The sequence below is a fragment of the Pristiophorus japonicus genome, chromosome 20 (genome assembly GCF_044704955.1).
Source record: "Pristiophorus japonicus isolate sPriJap1 chromosome 20, sPriJap1.hap1, whole genome shotgun sequence".
NCBI classification, from domain to species: Eukaryota; Metazoa; Chordata; class Chondrichthyes; family Pristiophoridae; genus Pristiophorus; species Pristiophorus japonicus.
The window spans coordinates 98398165-98422290 of NC_091996.1; the positions used below are offsets into that span (position 1 = coordinate 98398165).

Here is a 24126-nt window from a genome sequence, read left to right on the forward strand (position 1 = left end):
TCTTTCAGACGGGAGTTGGATAAGTGTCTGAAGGAAAAACAATTGCAGGGCTCCGGGGAAAGGGCGGGGGAGTGGGACTCGCTGAGAGTCAGCACGGGCTCGAAGGGCCGAATGGCCTTCCGTGCTGTAACCATTCCATGATTCGATAAGTTAGTGGCACACTTCATAGTGTGGCTGGAAGCACAACATTGCAAAGGTACATGGATTGAGTCGGCAAAACTAGAGGCATCTGATTCAGGAGAATCGCGGGGCACGGAAATTGGGGAGTTTAATGACTTTGAAAGGAACATTTTTGTTTTGTGCTGTTTCGGTCAGCGGTTTTCCATGAAAGCAACATTCAATGAAAAGAAATGTCATCGCCCAACGTGGGGCTCGAACCCACGACCCTGAGATTAAGAGTCTCATGCTCTACCGACTGAGCTAGCCGGGCTTCTGTCCAATGCAGGTTTTTATCCCTCATTGCAGCCAGGCGCCTGTTGGCTCCGCCCCAGATGTTTAAACTTGCTGTTGAAGAACTGCCAGGGTCTTCTTGAATGGTGGACCAGGCTCGAGGGGCCGAATGGCCTACTCCGGCCCCTAATCCTTACGTCTTTATGTTTACGTCTTTATGCGGAGCTCCTTCGTGGTAAACGAGCCAAAGGAGGACAGAGGAAACGTTACAAGGACACCCCTCAAAGCCTCCCTGGTAAAGTGCGACATCACCACTGACACCTGGGAGACCCTGGCCACAGACCGCCCGAGGTGGAGAAAGTCCTTCGGGGAGGGCGTTGAGCTCTTTGAGTCTCGACGCAAGGAGCATGAAGAGACCAAGCGCAGGCAGCGGAAGGAGCACGCGGCAAACCAGCCCCACTGACCCCTTCCCTCGACATATGTCTGTCCCACCTGTAACATGGTCTGTGGCTCTCGTATCCCACTGTTCAGCCATCAAAGGACTCACTTTGGGAGTGGAAGCAAGCCCCTCCTCGATCCCGAGGGACTGCCTCTGATGGTGTCGATGATTTGCGTGTGAGGCCAACGTGTTAACCGTTACACTGCGGAAACATCTCCACTTTCAGCACCAGATTACCAGAATTAAACCCAATGGGATCGGGAGAAAAGTTCCTCATATGCTCAGAGCAAAATATATCATATGACAATAGAATGTTATGAATTAATTAATGATGTTTAAATCAATGCTTCTTTTTTTTTTTACACAGGAGATGCATATAGATGTGTAAAATAGATGAATAATTTTTTTATAAGGTTTTGAATTAAAAGAACAATTTCCCTGACCGGGAATCAAACCCGGGCCGCGGCAGTGAAAGCACCAAATCCTAACCACTAGACCATCAGGGAACCTGTTTTGGAAAGAGATGCAGTGGTTGTGTCGAGGTTCACATCGAGCAGCTCCGTAACACAGGACTCTGTGCTCTCCAGGCTGTTCCCAGGGACACACACCGAGACAGACATCACCTGCTTCTGGAGGGCCATTAACTCGGTCAAAGACGCTCTTTGGTCTTGCCGAAACTTGCTGGTCTTCCAGAGCAAGGAGATGTCCACGTCTGCGTGTTGCAGACTGGCGCAATCCAAGATCCAGGATTACGTGGTGAGGGACCCACTTAAAATTGGTGCAGTTGCCGCAAAGGCAGGGTGGGGAAGGGTCACAGTTTAAAGCCCTTCTGACACGGTAAACCCAGGGGCAGGAATCAGTATAAAACTCCCCTCGGTCCGTACTTGTAACTTCTTCATTGTGTACATGGAGCACCATGATCTGTAAACACCTCTGTAGTGCCGTGTACAATGTAAGGTCTGTTTCATGATGCACGTTGAAAAAAAGTGCAAATGTACCGTCACCCATTCCGTGTACTGTGTAGTGACACGTGTGATGTAATTTGTTGAATGTACTACAAGGTATCCCGTATTGTTCCGAATTGTACTGGAACTGGAAAGCAAGGAAATATATCAAACGGAACTGTCGTCAGCACCCGAATGTAGTGTATGGGATTATTGGCCACAGATAAATGGACTGAACTGCTTTTGAATGTACTGTACAAATTTTTATATGAATAAAGTATTTTTTTAAATAAAAAAAAATCTCTGCCTGACACCGGGACAGACCTTGGAGCAAGGGTCTGGTTTTTGCAACACAGCAAAGGAAATATTAATTCTGGAAGAACAATATCCAGAAGAACAGGAACCTCAACATGATTTGAACACACAACCTTCTGATCTGGAGTCAGACACACTACCGTTGCACTACGAGGCCTACACAGGGAGCTGGAGATGTTCGTCTATATGAAGGTTCTGCAATACAAGGGGCTTTCAAATCCCCGCCCATTCCCACCAGGTATCACAAGCAGCGCTCACCTGACAGGCACCGGATGCTTTGTTCGAAAACTTTTCTCTTGCTTTCACGGGAAACCATCATTCATTAACCCCTCACCTTCTGTTGCACAATCAAACAAATGCTAACTCAGGGACACGACATACTTCAATCATTTGGCCTGTGCTTTGCATCTTAACTCCAAAACCATATCCCATTTTACTCACTGTATTTTAGCTTTCTGGTTCAAAGTCTTCATTGCCGATGACACCACGAATCTGGGGCAACTTTTGGCAAATTTAACAGCACCCGTTATTCCTACCGTGCACACAAAATACAATCAGTAGTGAAGATAAAATCCCACCGTGCGTATTTTCAGATTTAACGCAGTAGGACTTCAAATAAAGTGAAAGAATTTTACACTGAAAAGATTTGCAAGTGTTACTTGTATTTGTGTCTTTAATTAAACTTTGTGGTGTCTGACTCCCGATCATGCCACTGCTGAATAAGAAAGGAGGGTTTGACATTGACCAGACTGCACTGCCCCTGATATTTGTCAGCTCATCCTTTATATTCAGTGGTTTCTCACCCTTTGATGGGCTGCAGTGTAGCGGATATCACATTGGTCTCACATTGAGTGCAGGTTGATTTTGAAATTTTGTGTCCTGTCACATGAAATAAATGAGTGCAGCAGGTGTATCTCTGCCTGACACCGGGGAAACAGTGAGACCTTGCATTGTGTTGAGGTTTAATCACAGCAATATCTGCAGTCAGGAGCTGAAAAGGACGAAGAGCTGAAAAAACACAAGAAAAAAGCTCAGAAATGTCAGCAATTGTGGTAAACTCTTTAATGTGTTTCCTGCTCGTTTAGTGATGCGGTGCTCACAGAGGGAGCCCGGATTCAGAAAGTAACTCTTTCATTCAAAATCTTTAAAATAATGACATGCAACGAATTAAACTGTGTGTCGGGGGATGGGGGTGGGTGAAGATTATTTGTTTTATTCCCCATTCATTAACCGACAGCGTTGTTTTGTAGAATTGTTACTGAGGGACAGAGGAAACTTCAATAACTGAACTTTCATCATTGAAGGATTTTGAATCATTGATGAAGTTTTCTCCCCTCTCTGACTTTACTCACTCTGTATTTAGGAGACTGGTTTAAAATGTTCAGTGCTCATGCAACAAGGAACCTGGGGCGACTTTTGGTCAATTTATTTCACAGCAAAAATAGTCTCCAAAATAATGTTTCTGCCTGGGCTCGAACCAGGGACCTTTCGCGTGTGAGGCGAACGTGATAACCGCTACACTACAGAAACACTGTGGTTAAAGTAATCTTAGGTATATAACCAGAGCTTTAACCTACACAGCTGGACTATACTTCAGGAGCTGGTTTGACGAGAATAGAATGACGGTGCTATATTTCGGAAGGCTGTGAGTGTGGCAGGAATTGATCTCGTGTTTCCCAGACTTTACACATAGGAACAGGAGCTGGCCATTTAGCAGCGAGTGGTTAGGATCTGGAATGCACGGCTTGAAAGGGCGGTGGAGACAGACTCAATCTTATCTTTCAGACGGGAGTTGGATTAGTGTCTGAAGGAAAAACAATTGCAGGGCTCCGGGGAAAGGGCGGGGGAGTGGGACTCGCTGAGAGTCAGCACGGGCTCGAAGGGCCGAATGGCCTTCCGTGCTGTAACCATTCCATGATTCGATAAGTTAGTGGCACATTTCATAGAGTGGCTGGAAGCACAACATTGCAAAGGGACATGGATTGAGTCGGCAAAACTAGAGGCATCTGATTCAGGAGAATCGCGGGGCACGGAAATTGGGGAGTTTAATGACTTTGAAAGGAACATTTTTGTTTTGTGCCGTTTCGGTCAGAGGTTTTCCATGAAAGCAACATTCAATGAAAAGAAATGTCATCGCCCAACGTGGGGCTCGAACACACGACCCTGAGATTAAGAGTCTCATGTTCTACCGACTGAGCTAGCCGGGCTTCTGTCCAATGCAGGTTTTTATCGCTCATTGCAGCCAGGCGCCTGTTGGCTCCGCCCCAGATGTTTAAACTTGCTGTTGAAGAACTGCCAGGGTCTTCTTGAATGGTGGACCAGGCTCGAGGGGCCGAATGGCCTACTCCGGCCCCTAATCCTTACGTCTTTATGTTTACGTCTTTATGCGGAACTCCTTCATGGTAAACGAGCCAAAGGAGGACAGAGGAAACGTTACAAGGACACCCTCAAAGCCTCCCTGGTAAAGTGCGACATCACCACTGACACCTGGGAGACCCTGGCCACAGATCGCCCGAGGTGGAGAAAGTCCATCGGGGAGGGCGTTGAGCTCTTTGAGTCTCGACGCAAGGAGCATGAAGAGACCAAGCGCAGGCAGCGGAAGGAGCACGCGGCAAACCAGTCCCACCCACCCCTTCCCTCGACGTATGTCTGTCCCACCTGTAACATGGTCTGTGGCTCTCGTATCCGACTGTTCAGCCATCAAAGGACTCACTTTGGGAGTGGAAGCAAGCCCCTCCTCGATCCCGAGGGACTGCCTCTGATGGTGTCGATGATTTGCGTGTGAGGCCAACGTGTTAACCGTTACACTGCGGAAACATCTCCACTTTCAGCACCAGATTACCAGAATTAAACCCAATGGGATCGGGAGAAAAGTTCCTCATATGCTCAGAGCAAAATATATCATATGACAATAGAATGTTATGAATTAATTAATGATGTTTAAATCAATGCTTCTTTTTTTTTACACAGGAGATGCATATAGATGTGTAAAATAGATGAACTATTTTTTTATAAGGTTTTGAATTAAAAGTACAATTTCCCTGACCGGGAATTGAACCCAGGCCGTGGCAGTGAGAGGACCAAATCCTAACCACTAGACCATCAGGGAACCTGGTTTGGAAAGAGATGCAGTGGTTGTGTCGAGGTTCACATCGAGCAGCTCCGTAACACAGGACTCTGTGCTCTCCGGGCTGTTCCCAGGGACACACCGAGACAGACATCACCTGCTGCTGGAGGGCCATTAACTCGGTCAAAGACGCTCTTTGGTCTTGCCGAAACTTGCTGGTCTTCCAGAGCAAGGAGATGTCCACGTCTGCGTGTTGCAGACTGGCGCAATCCAAGATCCAGGATTACGTGGTGAGGGACCCACTTAAAATTGGTGCAGTTGCCGCAAAGGCACAGTGGGGAAGGGCCACAGTTTAAAGCCCTTCCGACACGGTAAACCCAGGGGCTGGAATCAGTATAAAACTCCCCTCGGGCCGTACTTGTAACTTCTTCATTGTGTACATGGAGCACCATGATCTGTAAACACCTCTGTAGTGCCGTGTACAATGTAAGGTCTGTTTCATGATGCACGTTGAAAAAAAGTGTAAATGTACCGTCACCCATTCCGTGTACTGTATAGTGACACGTGTGATGTAATTTGTTGAATGTACTACAAGGTATCCCGTATTGTTCCGAATTGTACTGGAACTGGAAAGCAAGGGAATATATCGAACGGAACTGCCGTCAGCACCCGAATGTAGTGTATGGGATTATTGGCCGCAGATAAATGGACTGAACTGCTTTTGAATGTACTGTACAAATTTTTATGTGAATAAAGTATTTATTTAAATTTAAAAAAAATCTCTGCCTGACACCGGGGAAATAGTGAAACAGACCTTGGAGCAAGGGTCTGGTTATTGCAAAACAGCAAAGGAAATATTCATTCTGGAAGAACAATAACCCCAACCTTCTGATCGGGAGTCAGACACACTACCGTTGCACCATGAGACCTACACAGTGAGCTGGAGATGTTCGTCTATATGAAGGTTCTGCAATACAAGGGGCTTTCAAATCCCCGCCCATTCCCACCAGGTATCACAAGCAGCGCTGAGCTGACAGGCACCGGATGCTTTGTTCGAAAACTTTTCTCTTGCTTTCACGGGAAACCATCATTAATTAACCCCTCACCTTCTGTTGCACAATCAAACAAATGCTAACTCAGGGACACGACATACTTCAATCATTTGGCCTGTGCTTTGCATCTTAACTCCAAAACCATATCCCATTTTACTCACTGTATTTTAGCTTTCTGCTTCAAAATCTTCATTGCCGATGACACCACGAATCTGGGGCAACTTTTATCAAAATTAACAGCACCCATTATTCCAACCGTGCACACAAAATACAATCAGTAGTGAAGATAAAATCCCACTGTGCGTATTTTCAGATTCAACGCAGTAGCATTTCAAATAAAGTGAAAGAATTTTACACTGAGAAGATTTGCAAGTGTTACTTGTATTTGTGTCTTTAATTAAACTTTGTGGTGTCTGACTCCCGATCATGCCACTGCTGAATAAGACAGGAGGGTTTGACGTTGACCAGACTGCACTGCCCCTGATATTTGTCAGCTCATCCTTTATATTCAGTGGTTTCTCACCCTTTGATGGGCTGCAGTGTAACGGATATCACGTTGGCCTCACATTGAGTACTGTTGAGGGGGATGACTCATCAGGGGAGGGCAGCAGCAGCCAAGTTCATGGCACCGTGGCTGGCTCTGCTGCACAGGAGGGCAGGAAATAGAGCGATAGTGATAGGGGATTCGATTGTAAGGGGAATAGATAGGCGTTTCTGTGGCCGCAACCGAGACTCCAGGATGGTATGTTGCCTCCCTGGTGCAAGGGTCAAGGATGTCTCGGAGCGGGTGCAGGACATTCTGAAAAGAGAGGGTGAACAGCCAGTTGTCGTGGTGCACATTGGTACCAAAGATTTAGGTAAAAAAAGGGATGAGGTCCTAAGAGATGAATTTAAGGAGCTCGGAGCTAAATTTAAAAGTAGGACCTCAAAAGTAGTAATCTCGGGATTGCTACCAGTGCCACGTGCTAGTCAGAGTAGGAATCGCAGGATAGCTCAGATGAATACGTGGCTTGAGCAGTGGTGCAGCAGGGAGGGATTCAAATTCCTGGGGCATTGGAACCGGTTCTGGGGGAGGTGGGACCAGTACAAACCGGACGGTCTGCACCTGGGCAGGTCCGGAACCAATGTCCTAGGGGGAGTGTTTGCTAGTGCTGTTGGGGAGGAGTTAAACTAATATGGCAGGGGGATGGGAACCAATGCAGGGAGACAGAGGGAAACAAAATGGAGACAGAAACAAAAGACAGAAAGGAGATGAGTAAAAGTGGAGGGCAGAGAAACCCACTGTACAGCAAAATTCTAAAGGGTCAAAGTGTAATAAAAAGGCAAGCCTGAAAGCTCGGTGCCTCAATGCGAGGAGTATTCGGAACCCAGGAGAGGGCTCTGAGCTAGTTAGAGTGGGTGAGAGCTCAGATAAACAGGACCCCAAGAGAGAATGCAAAAGGCAGGAGGCAACAGAGCAGAGTAGCACTGGGGTAAGTGTAAATCACAAGGTGATAGGAAGGGACAATATGTATGAATATAAAGGGGCTGCAGGATAGGTCAAAACTAAAAATCATGCTTTAAAAACTAGTATTAAAACACTCGACCTAAACGCACGCAGCATTCAAAATAAAGTCAATGAGTTGACGGCACAAATCATTACAAATGGGTATGATTTGGTGGCCATTACAGAAACGTGGTTGCAGGGTGGCCAAGACTGGGAATTAATCATACAGGGGTATCTGACAATTCGGAAAGATAGACAAGAAGGGAAAGGAGGTGGGGTAGCTCTGTTAATAAAGGATGATATCAGGGCAGTTGTGAGAGATGATATTGGCTCGAGTGAAAAAATGTTGAATCATTGTGGGTGGAGATTAGAGATAGTAAGGGGAAAAAGTCACTGGTGGGCGTAGTTTATAGGCCCCCAAATAATAACTTCACGGTGGGGCGGGCAATAATCAAGGGAATAATAGAGGCATGTGAAAAAGGAACGGCAGTAATCATGGGGGATTTTAACCTACATATCGATTGGTCAAATCAAATCGCACGGGGTAGCCTGGAGGAGGAATTCATAAAATGCATACGGAATTGTTTCTTCGAACAATATGTGACAGAACCTACAAGAGAGCAAGCTATCTTAGATCTGGTCCTGTGTAATGAGACAGGAATAATAAACGATCTCCTAGTAAAAGATCCTCTCGGAATGAGTGATCACAGTATGGTGAATTTGTAATACAGATTGAGGGTGAGGAAGTAGTGTCTCAAACGAGCGTACTATGCTTAAACAAAGGGGACTACAGTGGGATGAGGGCAGAGTTGGCTAAAGGAGACTGGAAACACAGACTAAACGGTGGCACAATTGAGGAACAGTGGAGGACTTTGAAGGAGCTCTTTCATAGTGCGCAACAAAAACATATTCCAGTGAAAAAGAAGGGCGGTAAGAGAAGGGATAACCAGCCGTGAATAACCAAGGAAATAAAGGAGAGTATCAAATTAAAAACCAATGCGTATAAGTTGGCCAAGGTTAGTGGTAACCTAGAAGATTGGGAAAATTTTAAACGACAGCAAAGAATGACTTAGAAAGCAATAAAGAAAGGAAAGATAGATTGCGAAATTAAACTTGCGCAAAACATAAAAACAGATAGTAAAAGCTTTTCCCGATATATAAAACGGAAAAGAGTGACTAAAGTAAATGTTGGTCCCTCAGAAGATGAGAAGGGGGATTTAATAATGGGAAATGTGGAAATGGCTGAGACCTTAAACAATTATTTTGCTTCGGTCTTCACAGTGGAAGACACAAAAACCATGCCAGAAATTGCTGGTCACAGGAATGTGGGAAGAGAGGACCTTGAGACAATCACTGTCACTAGGGGGGTAGTGCTGGACAGGCTAATGGGACTCAAGGTAGACAAGTCCCCTGGTCCTGATGAAATGCATCCCAGGGAATTAAAAGAGATTGCGGAAGTTATACCAGATGCATTCGTTATAATCGACCAAAATTCTCTGGACTCTGGGGAGGTACCAGCGGATTGGAAAGCAGCTAATGTAACGCCTCTGTTTAAAAAAGGGGGCAGACAAAAGGCAGGTAATTATAGGCCGGTTAGTTTAACATCTGTAGTGGGGAAAATGCTTGAAACTATCATTAAGGAAGAAATAGCGGGACAGCTAGATAGAAATAGTGCAATCAAGCAGACGCAGCATGGATTCATGAAGGGGAAATCATGTTTAACTAATTTACTGGAATTCTTTGAGGATATAACGAGCATGATGGATAGAGGTGTACTGATGGATGTGATGTATTTAGATTTCCAAAAGGCATTCGATAAGGCACCACACAAAAGGTTACTGCAGAAGATAGAGGTACGCGGAGTCAGAGGAAATGTATTAGCATGGATAGAGAATTAGCTGGCGAACAGAAAGCAGAGAGTCGGGATAAAAGGGTCCTTTTCGGGTTGGAAATCGGTGGTTAGTGGTGTGCCACAGGGATCGGTGCTGGGACCACAACTGTTTACAATATACATAGATGACCTGGAAGAGGGGACAGAGTGTAGTGTAACAAAATTTGCAGATGACACAAAGATTAGTGGGAAAGCGGGTTGTGTAGAGGACACAGAGAGGCTGCAAAGAGATTTAGATAGGTTAAGCGAATGGGCTAAGATTTGGCAGATGGAATACAATGTCGGAAAGTGTGAGGTCATCCACCTTGGGAAAAAAAACAGTAAAAGGGAATATTATTTGAATGGGGAGAAATTACAACATGCTGCGGTGCAGAGGGACCTGGGGGTCCTTGTGCATGAATCCCAAAAAGTTAGTTTGCAGGTGCAGCAGGTAATCAGGAAGGCGAATGGAATGTTGGCCTTCATTGCGAGAGGGATGGAGTACAAAAGCAGGGAGGTCCTGCTGCAACTGTATAGGGTATTGATGAGGCCACACCTGGAGTACTGCGTGCAGTTTTGGTCACCTTACTTAAGGAAGGATATACTAGCTTTGGAGGGGGTACAGAGACGATTCAGTCGGCTGATTCCGCAGATGAGGGGGTTACCTTATGATGATAGATTGAGTAGACAGGGTCTTTACTCGTTGGAGTTCAGAAGGATGAGGGGTGATCTTGTAGAAATATTTAAAATAATGAAAGGGATAGACAAGATAGAGGCAGAGAGGTTGTTTCCACTGGTCGGGGAGACTAGAACTAGGGGGCACAGCATCAAAATACGGGGGAGCCAATTTAAAAGCGAGTTGAGAAGGAATTTCTTCTCTCAGAGGGTTGTGAATCTGTGGAATTCTCTGCCCAAGGAAGCAGTTGAGGCTAGCTCATTGAATGTATTCAAGTCACAGATAGATAGATTTTTAACCAATAAGGGAATTAAGGGTTATGGAGAGCGGGCGGGTAAGTGGAGCTGAGTCCACGGCCAGATCAGCCATGATCTTGTTGAATGGCGGAGCAGGCTCGAGGGGCTAGATGGCCTACTCCTGTTCCTAATTCTTATGTTCTTATATTCTTATGGGCCGTGGTACCTTACATCCCAGGGAAGGGCATTAACCCGATGATTGAGACTGTGGTCAGTGTATGGGGAACTTTGGCCTGGGCCGTGGTACCTTACATCCCAGGGAAGGGCATTAACCCGATGATTGAGACTGCATTCACCACTTTCCGCCGGCAGCGGCTGATTGGAGAGTGTGGGCCCGGAATGTTGCTGCTTGTCCCGGCCTCACTCACTCTGGAGCTGGGGACGAGCGATTAGTCGATGGGTTGTTTGTGGCTTTGATCTGCTGTTGTGAAGCGAGGCGGAGCTGCAGGATCCTTTAATAATCTCTCACAACTCAACTGAAAGCAGCCGGAATGTGCAGCTTTTAACTTTAGGCATTCAAAAAGGAGTCTGCCATAGGCTGTCACTCAGTTATTTGTGGCATTAGAGAATGTGTTAATTATGGATTGGAAAGGACTAAGGCTATCGATGCACTGCAGTGTTCTCCACTCATGTGACAGAGAAACATTGCAGCAAGTCTTATACAAAAGTATGACAGGAAGATAAATATATATGTTTTAATATATTACTAGCAGATCTCCCATAGCGTTGCTCAAGACGGTTGGAAGGCACATTGTTTAAATCAGAAGTATGTTATCAGCAGTGTGAGTGAAAAGTTTGAAGATTATGTGATATATGATCCTGACACAAGGACAGTGATTTTGAACTTTCACCAGAAATGGCCATGAAATGGGTCGGGCGGGGCATCCATTGCACCTGCTGGACGGCTGCATTCAGAGGCCTGACCAATTTTAACTATCGGACCTTATTTCCAGACCATTGGTGGGCTGCTCGGACATTTTGCGCAGCTGTCCAAATGGAGAGGGGTGAAAATCCGGCAGCTCCATCGTGGAACCCAGTTGATGCAGGTCGGTAAAAATGGGGGGCGGTGGGGGGAAGATGATCCAAAGGATGGGTGTGGAAGGTTGGACATCATGGGGGTCAATCTTTGAGGAGCCAGGAGCTGCATTAATGCTCATGGACCCTCAACAAAACACTTTTATACTTGAAACGTGCCTGTTTTTGAGTGAAACAGGAACAGCAATAGGTCAATCAGTACCTCAAGCCTTTTACATAGAAACATAGAAAATAGGTGCAGGAGTAGGCCATTCGGCCCTTCGAGCCTGCACCACCATTCAGTTAGATCATGGCTGATCTGTATCGCAACTCCATTTATCTGCCTTGGTTCCTTATCCATTTATACCCTTACCTAAAAAAAAAAATTATCAATCTCAGAGTGACCAGTTTAAGGTTTTTGTCCTCGGGGCCCGGTGACTTATTCACCGCAATTTTCTGCTATTTCTGCTTAGAAACAATTCCTTTTGTAACTCTCCTAACTCTCTCACTAAGGCTCAGTATTTGTGAATCACCTTGGGGCTTCTTTTTATGTTAAAGGTACAGGTTGTGGTTTTTATTTCAACTGTTAACTTGTTTTAAATTCTTTGTGGTCTGCTGAAAGTGAAAATCAGAACTTGAGTTAATATCCTGGAAAGAATGATCCAATCAGGTGTGATAGAATAAATTGATGCACTAAATTTGTGTAGGTGAGAATAAATTTGCTTATGATCAGCGGTGACACAAAAGTGTTAAAGGAAATATTAAACAGAAGCATTATAGGAAATGTGTAATGACACATACTGTATACAGACTTAATAACACCAGTTGATCTATAGCACTGCTCACGGGAAATTGGAGGATACGGATTTTTTTATAAAGAAGGGGACTGTAATGTATTTGCTTCATGGGTTATTTGCTTAAGAATTCATAGCAACACATTGCTATTAAGAACTAGTTGGTTTATTAACTAAGGTTTAACAATCACACTACACATTACCACTAAGCTCACAACTGCATATCTTATGGATGACCTCGACCAAACTGACTGGGGTTTTATTGAGTCTTGTGAACATCACGTGACTGGCTAAGCCACTCACAATGCAACAGCTCGAGTCGCAGGTACATACATTACACAGACATTGTGTGTCTTTGCTACGGTGAGTTAGAGGATACAGTTGTTTGTAACTTAAGGCAGAATACATTTTTAGTTACACCACTGATTTACAGTGATTGGAAAAAGTGAAACTGCATATTGCTTGTACAATACTATGGTAAGCCATCCCTGATCACTTCCTTGTATCCCTCTCCGCTCACATACCCCTTCCCCTTCCCAACCCCACTTCCTACTGAATCCATCCCTGGAAAAATCTCTTTCCCCAAAGTTACTTACAACGGCACTTTCAAATTGCACACTGCCTAGCCTTTGACTCTCCATTCACCGTGACATTTCTGTAACTGGGATCTGCTCAATCACACCCTCAGCTCCATTTTGATGCTCTTGTCCCATTAAAATTATTATTCTTTCCCTGGTCATTCCCCCGGTACAGCCCTCATCTCTGCTCCCTTAAGTCCAAGGGAGCAGACTTTTAACGTTTTATGGAGGATAACTGGTTTAGCCATTTATCATCAGATCTGGCTGGATCACATTAAGCACTGTCGGGTCCTGCTCTTCTCTGCCAAAACTATTTCAGGAGCATCCTGGAATGCAAAGATAACCCCCAGCATCCCCTCTCTACTACAAACTTTCTTCTTAAATCCCTCTCCCCTGCCTCCTCCACCCTCACCTCCATCAACAACTGCGAGGAGCTCTTGGACTTTGTCACTAAGTTTGAGACCATCCGTTCAGCTGCCTCTGCTGAATCCTTACATTCCCCGAGCTCACCGGGCCAAACATCCCCAAAGTTACCCCTTGCCCTCGCCCTGAATTTGCATCTTTCTCCAGTTTCCCTCCGATCTCCCCTCATGCCCTCTCCGAGCTCATCTTGTCTGTGAGACTCACCTGCACCAACAACTCTATTCCCACTAAACTGTTGACCATCTGACTTCCCTTCCTGGCTCCCTTGTTCGCTGATATTGCTAATGGTTCTATCTCCTCAGGTAGTGTCCACCTCCCATTCAAATCTGTTGTCATCATCCCACTCCTCAACAGCAAAACCTCGACCCCCTTTGTCCCTGCAAACTACCTCCCTTACCTCCCTTTCCTCGCCAAAGTCCTTGAACGTGCTGTCACCTTCCAAATCTGTGCCCTTTCCAGCAGCTCCATGTTTGAATCTGTCCAATCAGGTCTCCACTCCTGCCACAGCACTGAAACGCCCCTCATCAAAGTCACAAGTGACATCCTATGAGACTGTGACCATGGTAAACTACCCTTCTCATAACCGCCCTGTCTCCAGCCTTTGACCACACCAGCCTTCTCTAAAATCTCTGTTCCGCTGTACAGCTCGCTGGACCACCCTCGCCTGCTTCCATTCTTATCTATCAAGTCGTAACCAGAGAATCATCTGCAATGTCTTCCCTTCCCACTCCTGCACCATTACCTCTGGAGTTCCTCAAGGATCTATCCTTGGTCCCCTCCTTCTCATCTACATGCTGTACCTCAGCGACATCATTCGAAAACGCATCAGGATCCACTGGTGCAACTCTGGCCTCTTACGGTTCCCCAATTGTAATCACACCATCATTGGTGGCCGTGCTTTCAGCTGTCGAGGTCCGAATTCCCTCCCTAAACCTCTGTGCCTCTCTATTGAATCAGTGTATTTTATTTTCCCTTGCTTCAATTACATGGCCTTTTAAATGTCAGAGATCCTCACTGCCCACAATACATTGTAAGCTTCACAGCCTCGCACTCAAATGCTAGGGGAAGCAGCAACACTGTACCAGCACAACAAATTGTTCCCTGATCCCTCGTGCAACGCCACCAGGGCAATGTTGCACCTAACAGTGTTGCACCATCTACCATCATCCCCCCCCCCCCAACACCAATTTATCTGGTTTAGAGCGGTGGCCATTTCAGGCGGCCATTAACAGCAGGTGGTGAGGACACCCAACTGCTTTCCAGGCGAGAACGAACTTTCCCTCCAGCATATTTAAATATGATGTAAATAGAATGACAGAAATAAGTAGTACATTTGGAGGAAATGCATTGACGATTTGAAGGCTCTGCTGTTTTATAACAATAGGAATGTTATGTCATGTAGGGCATAACATGACAGCTAGTGAGTTATTGAAAAAGTCCAATTACTTTTTATTCAGTACTATTCTGAGATTTTTATCAAAGCTTTGAAGATTGAATTCCATAACTCTCCATTATTTTGCGAAAAATTGAAATGAATGGTCTTTACCGATATATTCCTTTATCTTTGCATTTAATTTTTGTTGCTTACCAGTTTTAAAGCTGAGACCACACAGGAAAATGGTATTTAAAATTATACCAGTTGGAGTTAGCTATCAGGAATTTAGCATGACTGGGTAAGGGGAGCAGGATCGGGGCAGTGCAATTACTTTTTGATTGCTCTAGCAAATAGCTGGCGTAGACACAATAGCCAAATGGCTTACATCTGTGCTCTAGCTTTCTGTGGTTCTGATCCACAACAATAATGTGTATTTATATAGCGCATTTAATGTAAAAGTGCTTCACAACAGTATTATGAGTCAAAAAAATTGACACTGAGCCACATAAGGAGAAATTGGGGCAGGTGACCAAAAGCTTGGTCAAAGAGGTAGGTTTTGGGGAGCATCTTAAAGGAGGAGAGAGAGAGATGGGGAGGTGGAGAGGTCTGGGCAGGGAATTCCGGGGCTTGGTGCCTGGGTAACAGAGGGCACGGACACCGGTGGTTGGGCGATTGTGATCGGGGATGCTCGGGAGGGCGGGGTTGGAGGAGCGCGGACGTCTCTGGGGGTTGTGGGGCTGAAAGAGATTGCGGAACTGGGGAGGGGCGAGGTGCGAGGCCATGGAGGGATTTGAAGGCAAGGATGATCATTTTGGAATCGAGGCTTTGCTTAACTGGGAGCCAATGTAGGTCAGCGAGCACAGGGGGTGATGGGTGAGTGGGACTGGGTGCGAGTTAGGACACGGGGCAGTGAGCACAGGGGGTGATGGGTGAGTGGGGCTTGGTGCGAGTTAGGACACAGGTCAGTGAGCAGAGGGGGTGATGGGTGAGTGGGGCTTGGTGCGAGTTAGGACACAGGTCAGTGAGCACGGGGGGTGATGGGTGAGCGGGACTCGGTGTGAGTTAGGACATGACGCAGTGAGCAGAGGGGGTGATGGGTGAGTGGGGCTTGGTGCGAGTTAGGACACGGGTCAGTGAGCACGGGGGGTGATGGGTGAGTGGGGCTTGGTGCGAGTTAGGACACGGGTCAGTGAGCACAGGGGGTGATGGGTGAGTGGGGCTTGGTGCGAGTGAGGACACGGGTCAGTGAGCACGGGGGGGTGATGGGTGAGTGGGACTGGTGCGAGTTAGGACACGGGGCAGCGAGCACAGGGGGTGATGGGTGAGTGGGGCTTGGTGCGAGTTAGGACACGGGGTCAGCGAGCACAGGGGGTGATGGGTGAGTTGGGCTTGGTGCGAGTTAGGACACGGGGCAGCGAGCACAGGGGGCGATGGGTGAGTGGGGCTTGGTGCGAGTTAGGACACAGGGCAGCGAGCACAGGGGGTGATGGGTGAGTGGGGCTTGGTGCGAGTTAGGACACGGGTCAGTGAGCACGGGGGGTGATGGGTGAGTGGGGCTTGATGCGAGTTAGGACATGGGTCAGTGAGCACGGGGGGGTGATGGGTGAGTGGGGCTTGGTGCGAGTTAGGACACGGGTCAGTGAGCACGGGGGGTGATGGGTGAGTGGGACTGGGTGCGAGTTAGGACACGGGGCAGCGAGCACAGGGGGTGATGGGTGAGTGGGGCTTGGTGCGAGTTAGGACACGGGGTCAGTGAGCACAGGGGGTGATGGGTGAGTGGGGCTTGGTGCGAGTTAGGACACGGGGCAGCGAGCACAGGGGGCGATGGGTGAGTGGGGCTTGGTGCGAGTTAGGACACAGGGCAGCGAGCACAGGGGGTGATGGGTGAGTGGGGCTTGGTGTGAGTTAGGACACGGGTCAGCGAGCACAGGGGGTGATGGGTGAGCGGGCCTTGGTGCGAGTTAGAACACGGGGCAGCGAGCACAGAGGGTGATGGGTGAGCGGGACTGGGTGTGAGTTAGGACACGGGGCAGTGAGCACAGGTGGTGATGGGTAAGTGGGACTGGGTGTGAGTTAGGACACGGGGCAGTGAGCACAGCGGGTGATGGGTGAGTGGGGCTTGGTGCGAGTTAGGACACGGGGCAGTGAGCACGGGGGCTGATGGGTGAGTGGGGCTTGGTGCGAGTTAGGACACGGGGCAGTGAGCACAGGGGGTGATGGGTGAGCGGGACTGGGTGCGAGTTAGGACATGGGGCAGTGAGCACAGGGGGTGATGGGTGAGTGGGACTCGGTGCGAGTTAGGACATGGGGCAGTGAGCACAGGGGGTGATGGGTGAGCGGTACTCGGTGCGAGTTAGGACACGGGGCAGCGAGCGCAGGTGGTGATGGGTGAGTGGGGCTTGGTGCGAGTTAGGACACGGGGCAGTGAGCACGGGGGCTGATGGGTGAGTGGGACTGGGTGCGAGTTAGGACACGGGGCAGCGAGCACAGGGTGTGATGGGTGAGTGGGGCTTGGTGCGAGTTAGGACACGGGGTCAGTGAGCACAGAGGGTGATGGGTGAGTGGGGCTTGGTGCGAGTTAGGACACGGGGCAGCGAGCACAGGGGGCGATGGGTGAGTGGGACTTGGTGCGAGTTAGGACACGGGGCAGCGAGCACAGAGGGTGATGGGTGAGCGGGACTGGGTGTGAGTTAGGACACGGGGCAGTGAGCACAGGGGGTGATGGATGAGTGGGACTCGGTGCGAGTTAGGACACGGGGCAGCGAGCACAGGTGGTGATGGGTGAGTGGGGCTTGGTGCGAGTTAGGACACGGGTCAGTGAGCACGGGGGCTGATGGGTGAGTGGGACTGGGTGCGAGTTAGGACACGGGGCAGCGAGCACAGGGGGTGATGGGTGAGTGGGGCTTGGTGCGAGTTAGGACACGGGGTCAGTGAGCACAGAGCGTGATGGGTGAGTGGGGCTTGGTGCGAGTTAGGACACGGGGCAGCGAGCACAGGGGGCGATGGGTGAGTGGGACTTGGTGCGAGTTAGGACACGGGGCAGCGAGCACAGAGGGTGATGGGTGAGTGGGACTGGGTGCGAGTTAGGACACGGGGCAGCGAGCACAGGGGGTGATGGGTGAGTGGGGCTTAGTGCGAGTTAGGACACGGGGTCAGTGAGCACAGAGGGTGATGGGTGAGTGGGGCTTGGTGCGAGTTAGGACACGGGGCAGCGAGCACAGGGGGCGATGGGTGAGTGGGACTTGGTGCGAGTTAGGACACGGGGCAGCGAGCACAGAGGGTGATGGGTGAGCGGGACTGGGTGTGAGTTAGGACACGGGGCAGTGAGCACAGGGGGTGATGGGTGAGTGGGACTCGGTGTGAGTTAGGACATGGGGCAGTGAGCACAGGGGGTGATGGGTGAGTGGGACTGGTTGTGAGTTAGGACACGGTGCAGTGAGCACAGGGGGTGATGGGTGAGTGGGGCTTGGCGCGAGTTAGGACACAGGGCAGTGAGCACGGGGGGTGATGGATGAGTGGGACTGGGTGTGAGTTAGGACACGGGTCAGTGAGCACAGTGGGTGATGGGTGAGTGGGACTTGGTGCGAGTTAGGACACGGGGCAGCGAGCACAGGGGGTGATGGGTGAGTGGGACTTGGTGCGAGTTCGGACACGGGGCAGCGAGCACAGGGGGTGATGGGTGAGTGGGACTCGGTGCGAGTTAGGACACGGGGCAGTGAGCACAGGGGGTGATGGGTGAGTGGGGCTTGTTGCGAGTTAGGACACGGGGCAGTGAGCACAGGGGGCGATGAGTGAGCGGGACTCGGTGTGAGTTAGGACACGGGGCAGCGAGCACAGGGGGTGATGGGTGAGTGGGACTCGTGGCAGTTAGGACACGGGGTCAGCGAGCACAGGGGGTGATGGGTGAGTGGGACTCAGTGCCAGTTAGGACACGGGGTCAGCGAACACAGGGGGTGATGGGTGAGTGGGGCTTGGTGCGAGTTGGGACACGGGTCAGCGAGCACAGTGGGTGATGGGTGAGTGGGGCTTGGTGTGAGTTAGGACACGGGGTCAGCGAGCACATGGGGTGATGGGTGAGTGGGACTCGGTGCCAGTTAGGACACGGGGTCAGCGAGCACAGGGGGTGATGGGTGAGTGGGGCTTGGTGCGAGTTGGGACACGGGTTAGCGAGCACAGGGGGTGATGGGTGAGTGGGACTCGGTGCCAGTTAGGACACGGGGTCAGCGAACACAGGGGGTGATGGGTGAGTGGGGCTTGGTGCGAGTTGGGACACGGGTCAGCGAGCACAGTGGGTGATGGGTGAGTGGGGCTTGGTGTGAGTTAGGACACGGGGTCAGCGAGCACATGGGGTGATGGGTGAGTGGGACTCGGTGCCAGTTAGGACACGGGGTCAGCGAGCACAGGGGGTGATGGGTGAGTGGGGCTTGGTGCGAGTTGGGACACGGGTCAGCGAGCACAGGGGGTGATGGGTGAGTGGGGCTTGGTGTGAGTTAGGACACGGGGTCAGCGAGCACAGGGGGTGATGGGTGAGTGGGGCTTGGTGCGAGTTGGGACACGGGTCAGCGAGCCCAGGGATGATGGGTGAGTGGGGCTTGGTGCGAGTTGGGACACGGGGCAGCTGAGCTTTGGATCACCTCTAGTTTACGTCCGGTAGAATGTGGGAGGCAAGCCACGAGTGCGTTGGAATAGTCAAGTCGAGAGGTAACAAAGGCATGGATGAGGGCTTCAGCAGCGGATGAGCTGAAACAAGGGCGGAGACGGGCGATGTTCCGGAGGTGGAAATAGGCAGTCTTAGTTCGCATATTCCAACGCAAGGGGACAGAGGGGACAGAGTGTAGTGTAACAAAATTTGCAGATGACACTAAGATTAGTGGGAAAGCGGGTTGTGTAGAGGACTCAGAGAGGCTGTAAAGAGATTTGGATAGGTTAAGCGAATGGGCGAAGGTTTGGCAGATGGAATACAATGTCGGAAAGTGTGAGGTCATCCACCTTGGGAAAAAACAGTAAAAGGGAATATTATTTGAATGGGGAGAAATTACAACATGCTGCGGTGCAGAGGGACCAGGGAGTCCTTGTGCATGAATCCCAAAAAGTTAGTTTGCAGGTGCAGCAGGTAATCAGGAAGGCGAATGGAATGTTGGCCTTCATTGCGAAAGGGATGGAGTACAAAAGCAGGGAGGTCCTGCTGCAACAGTATAGGGTATTGGTGAGGCCGCACCTGGAGTACTGTGTGCAGTTTTGGTCACCTTACTTAAGGAAGGATATACTGGCTTTGGAGGGGGTACAGAGACGATTCACGAGGCTGATTCCGGAGATGAGGGGGTTACCTTATGATGATAGATTGAGTAGACTGGGTCTTTACTCGTTGGAATTCAGAAGGATGAGGGGTGATCTTATAGAAACATTTAAAAGCATGAAAGGGCTAGACAAGATAGAGACAGAGAGGTTGTTTCCACTGGTATGGGAGACTAGAACAAGGGGGCACAGCCTCAAAATACGGGGGACCCAATTTAAAACCGAGTTGAGAAGGAATTTCTTCTCCCAGAGGGTTGTGAATCTGTGGAATTCTCTGCCCAAGGAAGCAGTTGAGGCTGGCTCATTGAATGTATTCAAATCACAGATAGATAGATTTTTAACCAATAAGGGAATTAAGGGTTACGGGGTGCGGGTGGGTAAGTGGAGCTGAGTCCACGGCCAGATCAGCCATGATCTTGTTGAATGGGGGAGCAGGCTCGAGGGGCGAGATGGCCTACTCCTGTTCCTAATTCTTATGTTCTTCTGTTTATGTTCTACGTGGACTTGGGGTGAATCAGGGCTCGGCTGCCCGTGTCCAGGCTCACACCAAGTCCCACTCACAGAGACATGGCTCCAGAGTGACCAAGGCTGGGAACTCAACATCCAAGGGTATTCAACATTTAGGAAGGCTAGGCAGAGAGGAAAAGGAGGCGGGGTGACGTTGCTGGTTAAAGAGGAAATTAATGCAATAGTAAGGAGGGACATTAGCCTGGATGATGTGGAATCGGTATGGGTGGAGCTGCGGAATACCAAAGGACAGAAAACGCTAGTGGGAGTTGTGCACAGACCACCAAACAGTAGTCGTGAGGTTGGGGACAGCATCAAACGAGAAATAAGGGATGTGTGCAATAAAGGTACAGCAGTTATCATGGGTGACTTTAATCTACATATTGACTGGGCTAACCACATGGTAGTAATGTGGTGGAGGAGGATTTCCTGGAGTGTATTAGGGATGGTTTCCTAGACCAATAGGTCGAGGAACCAATTAGAGAGCTGGCCATCCTAGACTGGGTGATGTGTAATGAGAAGGGACTAATTAGCAATCTTGTTGCGCAAGGCCCCTTGGGGAAGAGTGACCATAATATGGTAGAATTCTTTATTAAGCTGGAGAGTGACACAGTTAATTCGGAAACTAGGGTCCTGAACTTGAGGAAAGGTAACTTCGACGGTATGAGGCGTGAATTGGCTAGAATAGACTGGCGAATGATACTTAAAGGTTTGATGGTTGAGAAGCAATGACAAACATTTAAAGATCACATGGATGAACTTCAGCAATTGTACATCCCTGTCTGGAATAAAAATAAAACAGGGAAGGTGGCTCAACCGTGGCTAACAAGGGAAATTAAGGATAGTGTTAAATCCAAGGAAGAGGCATATAAATTGGCCAGAAAAAGCAACAAAACCCTGAGGACTGGGAGAAATTTAGAATTCAACAGAGGAGGACTAAGGGTTTAATTAAGAGGGGGAAAATAGAATACGAGAGGAAGCTTGTAGGGAACATAAAAACTGACTGCAAAAGCTTCAATTAATATGTGAAGAGAAAAAGATTAGTGAAGACAAACGTAGGTCCCTTGCAGTCGGATTCAGGTGAATTTATAATGGGGAACAAAGAAATGGTGGACCAGTTGAACAAATACTTCGGTCCTGTCTTCACGAAGGAAGACACAAATAACCTGCCGAATGTACTTCGGGGACAGTGGGTCAAGTGAGAATATTCTTATTAGGGAAACTGATGGGATTGAAGGCCGATAAATCCCCGGGGCCTGATAATCTGCATCCCAGAGTACTTAAGGAAGTGGCCGTAGAAATAGTGGATGCATTGGTGATCATTTTCCAACAGTCTATCGACTCGGGATCAGTTCCTGTGGAATGGAGGGTAGCTAATGTAACCCCACTTTTTTTAAAAAGGAGGGAGAGAGAAAACGGGTAATTATCCACCGGTTAGCCTGACATCAGTAGTGGGGAAAATGTTGGAATCAATCATTAAGGATGAAATAGCAGCGCATTTGGAAAGCAGTGACAGGATCGGTCCAAGTCAGCATGGATTTATGAAAGGGAAATCATGGTTGATGAATCTTCTGGAATTTTTTGAGGATGTAACTAACAGAGTGGACAAGGGAGAACCAGTGGATGTGATGTATTTGGACTTTCAAAAGACTTTTGACAAGGTCCCGCACAAGAGATTGGTGTGCAAAATCAAAGCACATGGTATTGGGGGTAATATACTGACATGGATAGAGAACTTGTTGGCAGACAGGAAGCAGAGAGTCGGGATAAACGGGTCCTTTTCAGAATGGCAGGCAGTGACTAGTGGAGTGCTGCAGGGCTCAGTGCTGGGACCCCAGCTATTTACAATATACATTAATGGTTTGGATGAAGGAATTGAGTGTAATATCTCCAAGTTTGCGGATGACACTAAACTGGGTGGCGGTGTGAGCTGTGAGGGGGACGCTAAGAGGCTGCAGGGTGACTTGGACAGGTTAGGTGAGTGGGCAAATGTATGGTAGATGCAGTATAATGTGGATAAATGTGAGGTTATCCATTTTGGGGCAAAAACACGAAGGTAGAATATTATCTGAATGGCGGCAGATTAGGAAAATGGGAGGTGCAACGAGACCTGGGTGTCATTGTTCATCAGTCACTGAAAGTTGGCATACAGGTACAGCAGGCGGTGAAGAAGGCAAATGATATGTTGGCCTTCATAGCTAAAGGATTTGAATATTGGAGCAGGGAGGTCTTATTGCAGTTGTACAGGGCCTTAGTGAGGCCTCACCTGGAATATTGTGTTCAGTTTTGGTCTCCTAATCTGAGGAAGGACGTTCTTGCTATTGAGGGAGTGCAGCGAAGGTTCACCAGACTGATTCCAGGAATGGCTGGACTGTCATATGAGGAGAGACTGGATCAACTGGGCCTTTATTCACTGGAGTTTAGAAGGATGAGAGGGGATCTCATAGAAACGTATAAGATCATGACGGGACTGGACAGGTTAGATGTGGGAAGAATGTTCCCGATGTTGGGGAAGTCCAGAACCAGGGGACATAGTCTTAGGATAAGGGGTAGGCCATATAGGACTGAGATGAGGAGAAACTTCTTCACTCAGAGAGTTGTTAAACTGTGGAATTCCCTGCCGCAGAGACTTGTTGATGCCAGTTCATTGGATATATTCAAGAGGGATGTAGATATGGCCCTTACGGCTAAAGGGATCAAGGTGTATGGAGAGAAAGCAGGAAAGGGGTACTGAGGGAATGATCAGCCATGATCTTATTGAATGGCGGTGCAGGCTCGAAGGGCCGAATGTCCTACTCCTGCACCTATTTTCTATGTTTCTATGTTTCTATGAAAGCAGCTGGAATGTGCAGCTTTGAGAGGGGCTTTCTGCACCGTCAGGGCTGGAAACGGGAGGGAGTGAGAGACACTGTGTAGAGTTTGAGTGTGTACAGAACTGTACAGAGAAACCAGCCAATGTAACAGGGCTGTGAGACACTGCATTTTGTTAATAGTACAGTCGTAGGCAGTCCCTCGGATCGAGGATGACTTGTTTCCACACCAAAAAGGGATGAGTTCACAGGTGTTTTGATGAGGGACCTGACAATCTCAGTCCCGAACTACATCCTGAAGGGTGGAAGTTGCCTGTGGGTGGATTGTTTAACGTGGGGTGACCGTTGCACACCAGCCACCACACGGGCTTGACAGAGCGAGGTCTTGGTCCAGAGGCAAGGATTACCCAAGACGACCGTAGACCAAGCTCTGCTGCATGGACCTAGTGTGCACACATGCGCCAACTATCCATAGATCACAGTGTGGGCTGGCCTGTGCTGTCCCTGGGCCCTCGCCTCTCCTGAGCCCCGATCACAACACTCCTGGGCCCCGATCTCTCACCGCTCCTCCGCCCCGATCAAAAATGGAGCAGTCAGAAACAGGACATCAATTAGTCTCTCTTATCTTGGGGACATCAAATATCAACACTGTTATTTGAAATATCAAAATATTAAACTCCAGCCTAGTTGAAGGGTTATTAACATCAGCAGAAACAAACACCAACTTTGTTAATATTGAACCATTAATATCAATTATTCCATTTTTTCTAATATTTAATTGAAAAATGTTGAAAA

At 48.6% G+C, this 24126-nt stretch overlaps 5 non-coding genes across 5 annotated transcripts; all 5 read right to left on the reverse strand.

Moving 5' to 3' along the window:
* Window positions 1–357: 357 nt before the first annotated feature.
* trnak-cuu (transfer RNA lysine (anticodon CUU)) lies at window positions 358–430 on the reverse strand. The gene has a single exon. It is a non-coding gene; the product is annotated as a tRNA-Lys (tRNA).
* An 833-nt stretch (window positions 431–1263) lies between these two features.
* trnae-uuc (transfer RNA glutamic acid (anticodon UUC)) lies at window positions 1264–1335 on the reverse strand. Its single transcript has one exon. It is a non-coding gene; the product is annotated as a tRNA-Glu (tRNA).
* Window positions 1336–3545: 2210 nt separating this feature from the next.
* trnav-cac (transfer RNA valine (anticodon CAC)) lies at window positions 3546–3618 on the reverse strand. Its single transcript has one exon. It is a non-coding gene; the product is annotated as a tRNA-Val (tRNA).
* Window positions 3619–4222: 604 nt separating this feature from the next.
* trnak-cuu (transfer RNA lysine (anticodon CUU)) lies at window positions 4223–4295 on the reverse strand. Its single transcript has one exon. It is a non-coding gene; the product is annotated as a tRNA-Lys (tRNA).
* An 830-nt stretch (window positions 4296–5125) lies between these two features.
* On the reverse strand, window positions 5126–5197 carry trnae-cuc (transfer RNA glutamic acid (anticodon CUC)). Its single transcript has one exon. It is a non-coding gene; the product is annotated as a tRNA-Glu (tRNA).
* Window positions 5198–24126: the final 18929 nt, after the last annotated feature.